The 17471-nt window shown below is 45.1% G+C and overlaps 1 protein-coding gene across 2 annotated transcripts in view; it reads left to right on the forward strand.

Annotated features, from left to right (window-relative positions):
• The window catches only part of LOC8023128 (ATP-sensitive inward rectifier potassium channel 12), a 78784-nt gene that overhangs the window by 41828 nt on the left and 19485 nt on the right, over nt 1-17471 (forward strand). The window contains exon 1 of one of the 2 annotated variants that reach the window (XM_040499015.2): nt 1741-2030. The exons of the other annotated variant lie outside the window; for it this stretch is intronic. The gene's annotated coding sequence lies outside the window, so the exon portion shown is untranslated. Of the gene's footprint in view, nt 1-1740; nt 2031-17471 lie in introns of those variants that run through there. 2 annotated transcript variants of the gene reach the window in all.

Genomic DNA, 17471 nt, shown 5'->3' on the forward strand with positions numbered 1-17471 from the left:
TGGCGGGCTAGAAAACAGATTTTGATGCCGTAACAGCGCGAAACTTTGGGGAACCCAATCGAAGGAAACCAATTGCCGCTACAAAAGACCTGATCGTATCTGCGCAATTCTCGCGTTCCCGAAGCACTTCAGTAAATGAAGTGGTATGGAGCATGTCTCGGCTTGTCAGGCGACGGCCTTCTTGTCGTGACGTTGTGATGACATCAGCCCGGAGCACTTAGGCCTTGTCTCGTTGAAGTGATGCGTGGTTCTGCGCCGGCTCAGAGGACCGTTTTTATTCGGCAAGCTGCATCACCGCCCCGGCCCGACGTCCGAAACGTGAAATGACCAATACTACTTGTCACGTGACTGAACAAGTCACGTGACGGAGGCGAATCACATGACTCGCCGCAGTCCCTATCCGTGAGAGTGTAGTGTATAATACTGTTGAAGGTCGACACGCAATGTCGGTCGCACGGGTCGGTTCGCGGGGGCCCCCGTGCGCAGTAGCTGTGTGGTCGACGTCCCGGCGCAGCGGAGGACTTTGACAGACGCCGAAGCGCAGATGGAATGATGGATTGCCCGTTCGTTAGGAGCCCAGCGTACGCTTCCTCTTTAAAACGAAAAGTGAGCGCCCGGGGACCTTGGCTCGTTCCACGAGGGTCGGCCAATTTTCCGCAGCCGCGACGAGCATAAACACGCTCCCCACCGGCGCCCCTCGTTCCTGTAGACAAAGGGTTTACTCCCGGTGACGTCGGCGAGGGTGAAATCGCCGGCATCACCTGCTCCGGGGAGTTGGCGGAAGCCCGCAGGGATGGCACGGGACGCAGGAGGGTGGCTGGGGCTCGCCGGGTACAACGTACGGCTGGAGGGGACGACCTGGAGCTGGAAAGAACACAGATGGCCAGGTGACCACACAGGGAGTAGGGGACGAAACAGTTGACACACGGTTGGCAAGCGCACCATTGTTCGCCGGTGCAAACTCTGTTGGCAACACATTTTGGAGGGATAACCGCTGGCCATGACAACAGTGTTGCCATTGCCAACACTGTTGACCAGGGCAAACGCCATTGGCCAGCTGAAAATAGTTAAAAAGCACAATGCAGTTTGGGAATTGCAAAACGGTTAAGAAGATAAAAACGTCAAGAACAAGACAGCTAAGAAGGGACAATACAGTTTAGAGGAAGAAGACAGGCGGGAATGACAAAGCAGTTAAGAAGGGACAACACAGTTAACAATGACAAGACAGCGCAGAGCTCGGAACAACGCAATTGAGAAGAATATCGCGGTTCCAAGGCACGACTGTCGTCCCTGGTTGTCAATGGCTGGGAAGGACAACACGAAACACACAAGAACTTTAAGATCAAGTATACTAGGGAGTGTTATCAATGAAACCTTGGTTGGGGCTCGTTAGTACATATTTGTGTTTCGTCCCGTTTCAGTTTGCGCCTTTCAATCGAAGTGTTATCAAACCCGTACATTTTAAAAGTTCCCATACATCCTTATAGTGCCCTCAGGACCGGAGGACATCACTATTTAAAGACATGTAAGCGGTCAAGGGGCAAGCGGTAGTTTCAGAGGTCGGGGGCCCCCGTTTGACGTCCACTAATTAAGGCAGTTTACGTAAGACTACGGAGGGGTGACGACAACAAAGGGGCGAGTGACAAGCCAAACGAGAGAGAGAGAGTGCGGATGAGGGAAGTAGATGATCGCACCTAGATGGCGGCTCTCAGCCTCGTCAGCCAATCAGAGGACGTTGTCAGTGTACGTGGGGCGCCTGTCTCACCCTGGACGCAGTCTATCTTAAAGGAAGTGTTATCTTCAGTCCCGCCTCGAGGTGCATTTGTGGTAATGGAGTTGCACTCTAAACACTCCTGAGGTGAACTGTTTGCGTGTTCGCTGCTTGTATTTGGGGTTTCTTTTTCCGCGTGAAAGCCTTCGGTGGCTTATGTTGGTGTCTCGGTGTGGTGTTGGCGGATTCCTGAGCGCATCTGGAAACAACGCTGGGGGTTGTTGTGTTGGTGTGGTGGACGGGCCGACAGGTTTCTCAGGTATGCTTCGAATGGAGGTTTTCGGTTTTGCTCACTCCTTAGTTAAGATTCTTTTCCACTGTTTTATATTTAGAGTTTTGAGTGGTTCTCAAGTCCCTTGGGGAGAAAGCTGCCGAAGATTTCAATATTTATCTAAAATGGTTTAAGCAGGTCGAGGCGTATCGGCAGCATTGACCATGGCAGGCCTAAAGATGTTCAACTATACTTGCCGTACCGGAGTCCAGGAAAACTAATTGTATCAGAAGAGGAGTGCCTCCTCTGATAAACCTAAGGAGCTAATTGTCTTAAGCTGATCTTCTTTGGACCTGCTATTAGGTCTGGAGAACAAACGTAATCAGATGCGATTAGCTTGAGCAGAACCTATTTTAGCAGATGTGATTATCCGTAGCGGACATATTTCAGGATTGTTTTTAGCATTCAAGTGGGTGATCTTAATTTGCACCTGGTGTTCCTTTCTTCATTTTTTCCTTCGTTTAGAACCTCAAATACAAATTTTGCTCGGCAATTTCTTGTCGTTAAAGGGTTTATTTATTTGGATAATTGAGGATTAATTGTTTTTTGTACCAAATTTCGGGCAGTGGGAGTGTGTTTTGTTCATATTAGAGATTTTTAAGACAGGTGACTCGATTTATTAGGTACATTTTTAGAAACTTTCTCTTATCTAGAAACTGTCATTTGCACCTCTCTATATGTTTGTTTGGGCTCTGCGTCCTCTAGGGTTTCTGCTAACGTGGCCATCGAACTAACAGTCCGAGTTTGTACGCTTAATCCTCTGCTGGATTGACGTTGTCAGCAATGCCGTAAGGGCTCCATCTATAAAAAGAAAAGGCCAATCGCGTTTTTATATGTAACTTGGGCGGACCTGAAGTGCCGGTGCAGAAGGTTTTGCAACTTTAAGTACAGTCTATAAATACGTTGCTTTATGAGCTAAAAACGACAGGCAGTTTCTATTTGCTCTGGTGTCTTACGCGCGGAAACGGACTGTTAGTTTCATTTTTTTTTTCTAATGTTGTTGAACTTTATGTAACGTTTCTGACGGCTTCTTCAAACAATCAAATTGGATATTGCCATTTTTTTTAATCTTACTTATGTTGTTGGCCGAGGCGGATTTATGGGTCAGATTTGGGGGGAGGATGCATTTGGTTTAGGGGTTTTGCAGAGATATATGTGACGGTAAGGGCGATGGGTTGCCTATATCCTTTTTATTTCTCCTAATATTTGCCCTTTTGCCAAACGCTGAACTCTCTTCCTAAAAAAACCGATGTATGTCGTTGTTTTTTTGTTTTTTTTTAATAAAAAGGTTGTTGGCTCTTTCCTTCTTTAAATCCGCCCCTTTGATTATTGGTACTTCTGATTTCAGCACAATCGAAAAGTCAGTAAATAATTTTATTTTTTGAAAAACATTTATCTGAAAATTTTTAGCAGATCTATTGAAAATTAATTTGTTCTATTGTTCCTTAGAGAAAGCATAGCTTATCATTGGCGCTGTTAAGTCCCGTCGGTTGAGTTACGTTAAGGTCGAAATCTGAGAACACTACTGGGTGATTCCACGTCAGTTCATGCAATGATGGTCCGGGTCATAATTTAGATATTTTTGTTAAAAATATGTATGAAAGCCACGTCCTTGGGAGGAACATTCAGCTACATATGAACGCCGTAACAATTTTTTTCGCTGAGATATAAAATAGAGAAGCTTGAGGCGTGAAAATTGAGAAGATTTCACAATGGTACTTTGCACAGTCGTCATTTTCTTATAGAACCTTTCACGGCCCCATAACTTTTTAATAGATTTTACAAAGGTCATACAATACATACATAAAAAAATAAAAATATACATAAAATATTTCAATGCAAACAAATATATCAAACATGGCACAAAAACGCGTTTTAGAGACATATTCACATTTTTTTTGCAAATAAACCATCTTTCATAATACTTCACAAAACATATCAAAATGCGCGTATTTAAATATTCTTTACGAATATATAAAGATAATATGCCCACCCTTAAACATATTTTTGTTATCAACGCGGAAATTCGGCTGATTTCTCAAAATGTGGCAAGATTGGGCGTCGATATTTAAAAAAACTCCATCTTTTATTTTCTTTAAACTCCCCTTGGCACTTTGCAGTGACTTGAACTAACCTGTGATGGCAAAAGATTGAGTAACATATGACCTCCAAGCGGCAAAAGCTACGACAAACCTTCACTCGGAGCGAGCCGACGTCTTCGTCATAGCGGCTTTGCCGCACAGCACCAAACGTTTGGGCGTTAGTTATGGTCCTATGGAATGTATTTTATATTATTAAAATTCTTTTTTTATACGCGGTGAGTATTAGTGACGTGAAAAGGGACTTTGAACTGGAATACCATTAATTAGCTTACAATTCACAGTAATAAAACGGCCCCACTCTGCAAATTCGCTACCCATGCATCATACATAAGCTTAAAACTCTCAGTTGCGCGAATGGCCATGTATACATCTGGCCTCTCGGCATATGATGACTTTCACAGATGAGTTTCCTGGATTCCTTTGACAGGTTTTACGGTGGTCCACTTTGCTTGCTTCACCGCACGAAACTCTCGAACTCGAAGACAGTTGTGAGCACTGCACAGAGTGGTTTGACGCGTTTTGCGAAGTGCTGAAGGCATGTAGTTCCCACCAGGAACGCAAGCGATTGTACGTGCTTCTGCCACCAATCATCCTGAAGAAAACAATATTGCGTCTAGTGTCGGGTGCGACTGCCTACATGATTGATCAAACATGAAAACTGAAGCGCAAAGGTGGTGTTTGAACAACCCCTGATCCCTACATGGGGAAAAAGGCGAATGCCGAAGACGTGGGGGTTGCAATTGAGTACTACACACGCGACGACCTCGCATGCTCTGTTCAAAGCCCCGACAAAAAGGACGTCGTCAAAGCCATGATCAACGACATGTTCAAAGTCGTAAAAAGGTTTATGACCCGCTCTATTAAGAAAGCTCACCAGCTGTTCAGGAAGGACCGTCCCCAACCCGAACTAGGCATCTCCAAATTTTATTCTCTACGACCAAAAAGGGTAAAAAAAACGTCCCGAGCACGAGGTGTGCGCATGCATATATTGCGTCAATTTTCAGTTGCTTTTAACGGCAATAACAAATGCCCCAAAGAAGACAATTACTGAAGACGACCTCAAGCGCATCTACCTCTTCTGCGCTCCACAGAACGATTGCTTTCTGCGCCGTTGCGAAAAGTGCCCAAAAACGCAGAGCATCTCGCTGCAGTCGCTTCATCTCGACGAAGACGAAGAGATCTGTTTCGCGTTATGGGACGCTGGCGAACTCGTCAAAAAGGTTATGGACACTTCTGCCTTCCTGCGGCAATAGGAGAGCGAAAAGTATATGAGGCATTCTTACATCCTTGACCTTGAACGAAGCCTGATACATGACACAAGAACCGCCTTACCACCCAAGGCAGTGATGTTCCACTTCGATTTTGCGGAAAAATGGACAGTACTCTTTCCAACCGAAGTGCAGAGTTTTCATTGAAAAAAAATTCAAGTGTCTCTCTCCACAAGTGTGGTTACGTTCACGCAAGGCACGCAAAGCTTTGCCGTTGTCACCGATGGTACACGACACATGACACAGCTCACGCTCTTCTAGCCACAAAGGCCATGTTTATTTCCCAGTCTTTTTTGAAATAATTTTTGTATCAGACGGAGCGGCGGCGCATTTCAAGAATCGCTTCCAATTCCACGAATTGTCTCGGAAGCCGCACTCTTCGGCAAGATAGATATTTTCAGCCACTGGACACGGAGAAAGCGCTTGTGATGAAGTAGGTGGAAGAACCAACGCTCACCAAGTTGAGATCTTCGCTCAACTCAACGATTGCCACCGCTAAAGACTTTGTGGAAGTGCTACGTAAGAAAGTAACAAATGTCTGCATGTTCCACCTGTCTGTGGAACGGGTTCGAGAGTTTCGTGCGGTAAAGCAAGCAGAGTGGACCACCATAAAACCTGTGAGAGGAATCCAGGCTTCTCATCTGTGGAAGTCATCATATGCCGAGAGGCGAGATTTATACATGGCCACTCGCATAACTGAGAGTTTTAAGCTTATCTATGCATAGCGAATTCGCACAGTGGGGCCGTTTTGTTCCTGTGAATTGTAAGCTAATTAATGGTATTCCAGCACAAAGTTCATTTTCGCGTCACTAATACTCAGCCCTTACGAAAAAAAGAATTTTAATAATATAAAATACATGCCATAACTAACGCTCAAAACGTTTGGTGCTGTGCGGCAAAGCCGCTATGACGAAGACGTCGGCTCGCTCCGAGTGAAGGTTTGTCGTAGCTTTTGCCGCTTGGAGGTCATATGTTACTCAATCTTTTGCCATCACAGGTTAGTTCAAGTCACTGGAAAGTGCCAAGGGGAGTTTAAAGAAAATAAAAGATGGAGTTTTTTAAATATCGACGCCCAATTTTGCCACATTTTGAGAAATCAGCCGAATTTCCGCGTTGATAACAAAAATATGTTTAAGGGTGGGCATATTATCTTTATATATTCGTAAAGAATATTTAAATACGCGCATTTTGATATGTTTTGTGAAGTATAATGAAAGATGGTTTATTTGCAAAAAAATTGTGAATATGTCTCTAAAACGCGTTTTTGTGCCATGTTTGATATTTTTGTTTGCATTGAAATATTTTATGGATATTTTTAATTTTTTATGTATGTGTTGTATAACTTTTGTAAAACCTATTAAAAAAGATATGGTGCCGTGAAAGGTTCGATAAGGAAATGACGACTGTGTAAATTACCATTGCCAAATCTTCTCAATTTCCACGCCTCAAGCTTCTCTATTTTATATCTCAGCGAAAAAAATTGTTACGGCGTTCATATCTAGCTGAATGTTCCTCCCAAAAACATGGCTTTCATATATATTTTTAACAAAAATATCTAAAATATGACCCGGACCATCATTGCATGAATTGACGTGGAATCACCCTACTGTTGCTTATACGGAGTGTATTGGTGGACTTCTTTAGTGTATTTTAGTTGCCGCACTTTTTGTTTCCTATGATCTTCTAGCTGAGTTCTTTTCAGAATTAAAATTACGAACTAAAGTTCTCGTTAAAAAATGTTCCTCCGAATAGGAACAGTCTTAACAGGGCTTTATTGTTTTGACATATGGTATGCAGCCTCATGCAGTATGTATTAAAGACCCGCTTGAATTGTGGGCCAGTTAGCTGCGCGCGATGGGGTTGTTCATATTGTTTAATTTTATTCCAAACATATTTACCAGTTGAAAGGTATAGTAATGCGCTTTGTGCAGGTGAGTTATACGACCAGCGGAACATAATAATACAGGGGGCTAATCGTCACGATGAGTCGAATATTTAACTAACATTGGTTATTTAACTGTTTAATTATAGTTAAAAAAAAACGAAAAAATAACGTCTGGCTTCAATTAGAAACTCGATGAGATTCATATAAGACAACTATATCTCAATCCCTAAACGTTGGTCCGTCCGTCCGTCTGTCCCTGAATTTTCCGCCAAAATTAGCGGGCAAAGTGGCGTCACCTGACGTCGCGTGACCTATACGACCACTCAGTTTCCGCGCTAAATTTAGCGGGAAAATTCGCGTCTCGTGGCCAAAACATCAATTGAGTTTCCCCCGCTACATTTAGCGGGAAATCGACGTCGCCTGACACCAATTTACTATAATGCATTTATTCTGTTAAACGAAATCCCTATAATCCATTTATTGTATTATAAAACTGTACAAGAAAACGTCACTGCTATTTTTATTTTCATCCGCGTTTTTTTACGCGTTTATGAAGCAAATATGCTTTGAACAAGTACGAAATGTGCACCCGTAGTGTCAGCGTGTCTGTAGCCAGTACAGTGTGTCCTTCGTACCACGTTCAACCGAGTACCGTCACGTTTATTACCTTGACAAAACAGTTCCCAGAAGTGCCCCGGACACTCGATTGGCAGTGCGCGCTGCCATATTCGTTAAAAGACTTCGCTCCGAGCTCATTTGCATAAATGATCTCTTTCACTCCGGGATGACGACTACCTGTACTGCTACACGCACGCAACTGCCGAGGCTATACAGCCGGTTAATAAGGGGGTGGGGGGGGGGGGGGGGGGGGCGACAAACCCAGCAGTTGGAGCGTTTCGACGTAAAAAGTGGACGAGATCACCGCCAGGGTTTATTATCATCGTAAATCTGATTTAATTCAAATAAACTCGATTCACTACATATATTTAAAAAAAAAATGTATGCTTTTTTTTTTCTACCCTCGTTTTTATGGAATGACCGAGAGTCTGAGCTCAGCGTTGACGCAGTGCACGTGTCCAAACGTTTCTAAGGTACTTTAGACGGCCCACAAATATCGGTTATCGCTCCGAGATTTACTGCAGAGGTGCAATCCCGTGGTGGAAGCATAACCTGAAAATATCACCAAATAAGCTTACCTTGCTCAAAAAAAAAAAAAAAGACAAAAGAAAAACTTGTTTTGGGCTCTCTGTCGCACATTTGCAGACGACGTCATGACCGGCCTCGCCTAGTTGTATGTGCTGCCGAAAGATGTCGAACGCGCCGGGATAGTGAAAAGTTTCCGACGATCGTCTGCTAAGCTCGGCGCTATAGCGCGCTCGACGCTTCTGTCATCTGTCGGTGGCAGATGTAACTATACGAGCCCGGTCATGACGTCGTCTGCGAATGTCGCTGCAAATAGCCCCAAACAGTTTCTTTTTCTCTTCTGTTTTTTAACAAGGTACGCCGTTGATATTTTCACCCAAACGTGCAGCACGTGGTTGCATCTATGCAGTACATCCCAGCGCGATACGTTGAGAAAGCGATTTTTGTGGCCCGTCTAAAGTGCCTCAGAAGCATTCGTCTACATGCTGGGCTAAACTTGTCCATCGTTGTTCGTGTCCAGTTTCTACTAGCTTCCGGTGGGGGACATAGCAAGTTCGGAGATGTTGTGGTAACGTCCTGTCAGCATATACAGGGTGTCACAAAAGAAAATTTACAAGGTTTTTTTTTGCCGCAAAAATAAACTAGGCATCGCCGAACGCTCATTCTTCGCCCAAAGGTAGTGCTAGAGGTCACAACTCAGCCCGTTCCGATATCTTATTCAAAAGTTATAACTGATTTCCTGGAAAGTTCAATGGGAAAATGGCGGCTGACGGAGTTTTCGAATACAAGGGGCTCTATGGGCGCGAGAAACCGAAAAAGGGCGAAAATGGGTTCCATTTTCCCATTGAACTTTTCAGAAAATCACTTATAACTTTTGAATAAGGTATCGGATCGGGCTGAAACTTTGGCATCTGGTTGTGACCTCTAGTGCTACCTCTGGGCGGAAAATGAGCGTTCGGCGATGCCTAGTTTATTTTTGCGGTAAAAAAATACCTGTAAACTTTTTTTTGTCACACCCTGTACACTCAAACCAAGGGGGGCGTCAATGCAACATGGTTTACTTGAAGCGCGTCCGTTATACACTGCCGCATTGACACTGCTCATTCATTCTACAAAAGAACGTCTGCTGCAGACACGAAAGCATCGTGCATATAAAGCAGGTTCCAACCTCCAAGAACGTTTGCTTCATCATAGCCGCCTCTATACTGACGAAGCCTGGCATATCGCCACGAAAAGCGGCCGCCGAGATGGAAAAGGTGGAGCTGCAGACAACGGTCGAGAGGAGAGCCACGTGACTGGCGCCCCGCTGCGGCGAGACGCCGAAACACACTTCTCCCGAGCGAACAAGTGTGTTTCGGGTTCTCGCCGCTGCAAAAGCTGTGCGCTGACGTCTAGGTCTGTCCTACAATATCGTCGCGCTCCAAATCTGCGACCGGGCACTCTGTGGCTCCGTTGTCGAACTGCCAGGCTTTGCGAGTATAGAGGAGGCTATGGCTTCGTACATGTATTGAGGAAGTTTTTGTCTAATGTGAAGGAAGAAGCACTCCTCAGACAGTGTTTTTAGGCTGTCTATTTTACGACGTATTAACGGTGTGACTGCGGTGTTTCTGCCACACGGGGTAGTGTCTCGTCAAGCTGCTAGCCCCCCAGGTTTTTGCCCTATCTCCCTCCTTCGTATATAAAAGAAAATAGAGAGATTATCGAAGCGAATCCGCCAAAGCACTTTTCTAGAAAGTTTGGAGAAATGTTTGTTCAGTGAATTCAGTTATCTTGGGCAGAAGTAAACGTGAACCGCGCTTATTTTGAAAAAAAAAAACAAAAAAAAAACATACGGGCCGCGATAGCCGCAGGGCATGCGGCGAGCCTCTCTTGAGCCTGTTATCTGTTTGAAGCGTCGTGACGTCATCGTAGCGGGGGACTCGTCTGACTTCGCCGGTGACGTCATTTCCGCTAGTTCGTCTCTCCGCTTTCGCACCTTCTTGCGCTGGGCGCGCCCCAGCTGGCGGGACTACGTCGAAATTTTAATTGTCGATTGCGACGCTCCAACTGCGAGGGTCGAGGAGAAACAAACGAACAATAGGACGTAATTTTTAAGCTGCTTAAATTACAACTTTTACGTTGTATTTGTTTTTTCGAATTTGAGGAGCTTTTTAGCATTCCTGGGGCATGTAGCGTCGACTCCAGCTTGTCCTTTGTTATTTTAATACCCCGTCGGCGGTTGCCCGAGAATAATGGCCCTTTCCTAGCCAGGAAACCAGTATTGCGCCTGTTAATTACGTATGCCGGACGTCTGCGAGGGATTCAGCGGACGGGTTTCACCAGTAGCACATACGTAGAAGAGAAGGCCTGCGGATGACGTCATCGTTAGTGGTTCCTCGACTCGCCTCAAGCGGCAAACACGCCGAAGGTCGACGCGTCCGTCTTGGCGTCGTCGCGTGCTAACGTCCCGTTCGTTGTGAGAACGCCCCGAGACGCGCTGGCGGCGTCGCTGACGCGAGGTTAGGCGGCTCTGCGTGGGTCCACTAGTGATGACGTTTGGGGAGGAGGGAGGAGCAGGCCTTGTTTTGCACAAAATTAAACTTTTTTTTTTTTTTTTTTTTTTTTTTTTTTTTTTTTTTTTAATGCGAGCACGTGGAATTGAGTTGAGGGTGAAGTAAGCTCGAGAGATCAGTTTGTCTTTCGGACTGGGGAAGACCGGAAACACAGACTGCCGCTGCCTGTGTGTTTTTTTTTTTTTGTTTTTGTTTTTGTTTTTGTTTTTGAGAGGAAGCTGAAAGTAAAATAATAATTTTATTTTTTATTTTATTTTCTTCTTTTGAGAATGGAAGATAAATAAAGGGTACTCTTTAATTTTTAAATGCGATTTACCAAAAAAACAAAAAAATGTGAGGAACCCGTATCTGCTGTTTCTGTTTTGTTTTGTTGATTTCCTCGCACCTTAGGGCATACGTGAGAAAAAAAGACCAAAATACGTGTACGAAAATTATATTGCTTTCTTTTCCCTTTTTTTTATTCTAAGACGCACGATTACATGTTGGAACATGCTTTGACAATGGTACAATGGCACCGCGCTGACGCCCATACTGGTTTGCACCTCAAGAGCCCTAATAATAAATACCAAACGAAAACAGTTCTCGCGGCGTGTTACCGATGGAGAAAATAAACCCTGTTTTTTCGGTTCGCATACATAAAGTACGCATCGTGAAAAGCCGAAACTGCGTGAGAATATGACGCAAGCGGTGCTAATAAAACGTGAAAGTTTGTGGACATGACGTTACCTGGATCGGCAATTATAAAAAAAAAAAAAAAAAAAAAAAACCTTTTTTTTTCTTTTTTTTTTATGAGTCGACGTTTATTTAAGCCTAATATTCGTCAGACCATAATTTGAGATGGGCGCCTGTAGCAGTTATGTGAATGAAAAAGAGACTTATGGGCAAGATACCAAATGTTATCCTGTTTTGAACTGACAGGTTGTCTTTGTAAACCGAAATAGATGCTACACGCGCCCATAACCTGAAATTTCGGTTTTATCGGTATTAGGCCTGGATGGACGTTGGCTCATAGATAAACATTGTATTTCTTGAGATCTTACGATCCAGATAAAGTCATGCGCTCAAACTCACATTTTATCACCGCCGCTAGAGTCATGTTCTCGCCTAGTTAGACCTTTCTGCGAAGCGTAGTTTATTAATGCCGACCGAAAAATCGGGTTTTACTTCCTCGATCTCACCCGGCACTTTTGCCCGCGACGCTGTGGATAGGGGTATAGTTGTATCTGCATTAATTCTCGGCTATTTGTTGTTTTATGAATATGTGTAGGATTCAGATGCGGAGAAAGTGTCTATTTTCTCTTTGACGACCGCATCTTGAAAGAACCACGCTTCGCGCAGGTTGTGAAGGAAACGCCACCTTCGCTAGGTGGCGTTAGCTCTTTTTTTCAATTTCCGCGCATGCGCGTATAATAGTCAAGCTTCGGTCGAACCCTCGGGAAATTTTGCTCGATGTTTATTTTTGCATCAAGTACAACGCACAAGATGCTGGAGGCTTGTGGAAAAAGCTGTCACAAGGACAGGTTGATAAACCACAGGCCTGTTTGCGTCAAACAGTTGGAAAATCATAAGACGGCGCTTAGGCTTCGCCTTTAAGAGTGGAACGCGATAGCTAAACATAGAAATCTTCGCTTTTCCCTAAGCCGTGCAAGCGTGTCCGCGTGGCCTAGTCGGTAGCGTGTGGCTCGCAATCGAAGGGTCGTGGGTTCGAATCCCGCCTCCACCTAAAATCCTTCAAATTTTGTGTGAAATCATTTGAAGCATACGGTGACCTTAAATTCGCATTGCATGCTATGTTTTAATCATCCCCTGCGTGGAGTCACGTGCCACTTAAGCGTTGTTTGAAATTCTGACGTGAGATGATGTGTATGTGACGTCGTGACCCTATCGACCAATCAGGATTTTCCGTTCGCTGATGCCGGTTTTTTCTCTTTTTTTTTCTTTTTTTCTTTCTTTTTTTTTTGCGGCACGAGCTTCTTTGGAACACGAACCTGAGCAGGCTCGGGATATAGGAATAACAGAGAAGATGGGGGCAAGAAAATGCCACCTTGAGGCCAAACCGGCTTTCCCCGAAACGTCATCACCAGTGGCCGCCCGCGCGTCGTGCTCACAACGAGCGCGTTCGCACACGGCGACGCCCAGACGCTGGCGTCTCGTCGATCTTCGGCTTATTGGCCGCTTGGACCCTGTCGGAGGTCCACTCAAGATGACGTCATGGGCAGGCCTTGTCTTCTAGGTGGTAAATGGGCGGTTCCCTGCCGTGTGCTGCGACTGAACTTCGGCGATAGACGAAGCGCTGCACGCGTGACGTCACGATTTTCCCGCTAAATTTAGCCAGGAAACGCTTCCCGCTAAGTTTAGCGAATAAATTGTGCCGCTGAGTTCAGCGGGGAAATTTGTCCGCCAGATTTAGCGGGCAGCAAATTTTAGCGGGGAAAGCGTGACGTCACTGACACTGCGACGTCGCTGTGTCTCGTGACATTGTGATTCCCGCTAAATTTAGCCAGGAAACGCTTCCCGCTAAGTTTAGCGAATAAATTGTGCCGCTAAGTTCAGCGGGGAAATTTGTCCGCCAGATTTAGCGGGCAGCAAGTTTTAGCGGGGAAAGCGTGACGTCACTGACACTGCGACGTCGCTGTGTCTCGTGACATTGTGATTCCCGTTAAATCTAGCGGGTCACCACCCCGGATTCCGCTGCCTCGCTTTACTTATTTATTCGGATATCACCATCGCCCAGAGGGCGTTATTGTTAGGGGGATCATATTAAATAAATACAGATTATACAAAAGTATAAACATCAAACACTTTGAAAAATTGATAACCAAAACGTTTATAACAGTATGTTTCTGTTAGACATACTGTTATAAACTTTTTTGTCTTGTAAAACTGAAAAGAACATGGAGGAATACACAATTTCACGGTCAAGACGATTTCATTCCTGAATGGTGAAAGGAAGAATAGAGTGGGCAAAAACATCGGTATGCGGCAGTTCAACTCCCGCAGTTCTCTTTCAGAATCGTTCCGTTGCGAAATAAAATGTGGGTCCTTCGAGTATGTACTTTTCTCGATGCTGATTTGATGGTTCTAAATGGCATAAAAAGTTTCAGACGCAGGTATGGGACGGTGGTGTGTGTGCCCTCCTTTATGTTTCCTTTGTCGGAGGTATGTCCTCCATTAAAAAAAGGAGTTTCCACCGAAAAAAAATAGAAAGAGAAAAGTGCTTGCCGTTAACAAAGTCCTGAAAGACTGTCGCCGTAAACAGTGACGACACACTCGTTTGCAACGCATTACTACGTTTAATTCGTTCTCCGTGGTTCTTAAGTTAGCTTTCCACGCCGATAACATAATCCACGTGCTCCTATAACACCCGGAAACACCGAGAATCACATGAAAACCTGATCAAACATCCGTACCACGGTTTTCTTTTCTGATGAGATTTTCTCACTCTGAAAATAATAATTGACAAATAGGGTGTACAATGAAAAACGGATATACACGCATCGTGCGACATTAAACCCCGGTCGATCACTCAATCCCTTCAGACTTCCAAAAGCGAGTTACCAGCCACCAAACCGAGCTACCACACTTTGTTGACGTCACGTCTTTCACAGTTGCCTGTGACGTCATCCGTGACGTCACTCGTCACGCCCACAACCTCCGGTCCTTTCGACACGTGTTCCAATCACGGCGCGTTACGAAATAGCGAAATCCGGGACATCCATTAGTGGGACGTGTTTTGACGTGCTTTTCATGCCGCTCGTTTCGGGGTACGCGTTCCCGACTGCCGGTGTCAACACCTCCAGCAAGGCCGTATTACTGGATCTTCTCTACGTCACGTACCGGAGTCCGGAGGTGGGCTGCAGGTCGGCATGCCGCCGTGTTCTCGTCGATTGGTTGCGAACCTTGCCGAACGATGACGTCAGACTCGTGTCTAATATATACCTAAATGGTAGATTTTGATTTAGGTATATTTTTGATCATCAAAATTTACCTAAGTGGTAAATCTAGATGATCGCTCTTTCAAAGTACACTACGAAATAGCGTTCAAGCCGCATTGGCGCTAACAGTGTTGCGCAGTGTGCCCGCTTCTCTCGTGTATCCTGTCGTCCCAACAACAAAGTGCGCCCGTAAGTCGGAGATCCTGCCGGCTTCGCGCGACCAATTGAGAGCCGAGAAAAGAAAAGCAAAAGGGCCCGCTGCTCCGTGACAAAAGTTCAAAGTCAGCTGCTGCGTCGGTGGCCGTGGTCTTCAAGGTTCGGTCGCCTTGAAGTGTTGATGCGTGCGAGAAATTCCCAGATGGAGAAAGATGGATGGAGAGGGCGGGCGACGTAGAGGGAGGTTTATCTGTCGCCGTCAACTCCCGTCTCGCTGTGTTCATTGCCGCCCATGGAGACGCTCCCCCGTTTGGCACGGAGAGCTCGGAATGAAGACACGTGGGATGCGCAAAATGGCCGGCTCTCTCGGGGGCTTGCAACGTAGAACGCGGTGTGCGTTCTCTACGAAAATATAACGGTGATCAATGAGATTCCGTTTCCGCGGAACAATTTATCGCTTATATAGACACTTGGTGGATGCGAAGGGATCAAAGGTTTTCCATGCATCCTTACTTCTTATTTATAAAAAAAATAACAGAATGAAAAGGTATTAACCATGGTTATTTGACGGCGATGGTGTGACACTGGGTATTTCGAGCTCGAGCGAGAATCGAAAGAACAACGTAAATATTCGTTCTTGGCATATCGTAGACCTTGTGTGATTCGGTTCTATTGATTGCTCGCATATATAGCAGAACGTCGATGAGTTGTCTATGAATCTTCTGTATACAGAAATAGCATGTACAACCTTCTGTATAGAAATAGCATACATGAAGCGTTTAGAAGAGCTAGGCTTACATATTCACAAATGTTCTCCAACTCTCGCAATGTGCTATCCAAATCACATCCCCGATATCTCCAGGACTTCCTGTGCAATCCCGAGTTTTCTCGGTTTTCTTTGTTCGGTGGATACATACATTGACTAGTCATCTTCATGTTTCTTCTTATCATCGTAAGGACAATTGAAGCTGGGCTGTGCATGCAATCCAAATGGTTACCAGGGTCACCGCATATTTACCCTCATTTCCTCGTGGGAAGAAAGTTTGATCACTACTACCTTGTAACGAATGAGCGTCATTCGTTTCGTCAGGGTCATAAAATTCTCCAAGGTAATAAAAATGACGGACGCGACTCATAAATGGCTAACCGTGCTGCTCGTTCCATACTTTCTCTCGAGCGTTGACTTTTTTTTTCTTTTTGCCTTTGTGGTTGGAACATTATGTCGACATCCTTTTTGTGCAGTCTTGGAGAAGGCGCGAAAGGTCCGCAGCTAAAGATGGCTACTCGAGGACTTCAAATGGCTGGCCGTGACTCCCCCTCGATTAAAAATGGCTGTCCGTGAACTCCGTTCTACTCTTTTCTTTTTTAAGGCCGGTTCACACATGCAGCGAAGCGCTAATGTAGCGCTTCTCACGTGTCGTCTGCTACTTATTGTCTGCCATGAACAACAGTTTTGACGGTGCGACACAAAGCTGGTGAACGCTCCCGTCAGCACGCGCTCAGCGCGAGGTCAGCGCTACGCTTGTAGCGCTCCGCTACGTGTGTGAACATACCTTTAAGCTTTGGCTGTTTGCCTTTGTAGCAAGATTATTAGGTCCGTATTTCGTTCGTGCAGTACTCGGGAAGGCGCTAAAACACGGGCATGTTATTGACTAAAAATAGCTAACCACGACCCCTCTGATGAACCCAAAATGGCAGAGCGTCATGCTCTTGCCGTACTCTCCTTCATCGAAGGTTTCACGGCCCATTTCCCGCCTTTTACGACGCTTGTGTCGTCGCTGCATGCCAAGTCAACTAAAAGGCGCGTGCGATTGGTTCGGCCTCGACCGACGTCACCTTGACCACGTGACCTTGCTCGACCAATCGAGCTCGAAGGACTCCCCTTTGGCGTTGCTCAAGTGCTCGCATGTCGCGCGGGTTCGTTGGCGTCTCGCATTCTTGCGATTTCTTTTTTTTTTTATTTTCTCGCGATCTTTATCGGCAACTTTTTGCGAGCGCTTTTGCTCAAACGGGGACATGGAATCCTTCGATTGGGGGACGGCGTTGGTACATAGTTTTTTTATTTAAATGCACTCGTTAACAGCATCCTGTTCGACACGTGCCGTGATCGACGGCATTGGAGACGACAGTCTTTACTCTTTGACGAAGTGTAAAGTGTTACAATCTACGAAACCTTCGCGCACGAAACCCAATCCTCTGGTAGGGAAAACCTTTATTTTGGCGAAGTGTCAAATCTCAGCCGCATTTGATTCCTTTGGTGGTATACATCTTTCAATTACAAAGATAAATCAGTCTGAAAAATTACATTCCCATTATATGCCTTATTTTGAGCAGTTAAAAAAATAATAAGCGTCGTAACTATATTCATAATAATCTCTTGTTCATGTG

This window comes from Ixodes scapularis, unplaced genomic scaffold, assembly GCF_016920785.2.
Source record: "Ixodes scapularis isolate PalLabHiFi unplaced genomic scaffold, ASM1692078v2 PGA_scaffold6__148_contigs__length_123643588, whole genome shotgun sequence".
NCBI lineage: Eukaryota > Metazoa > Arthropoda > Arachnida > Ixodida > Ixodidae > Ixodes > Ixodes scapularis.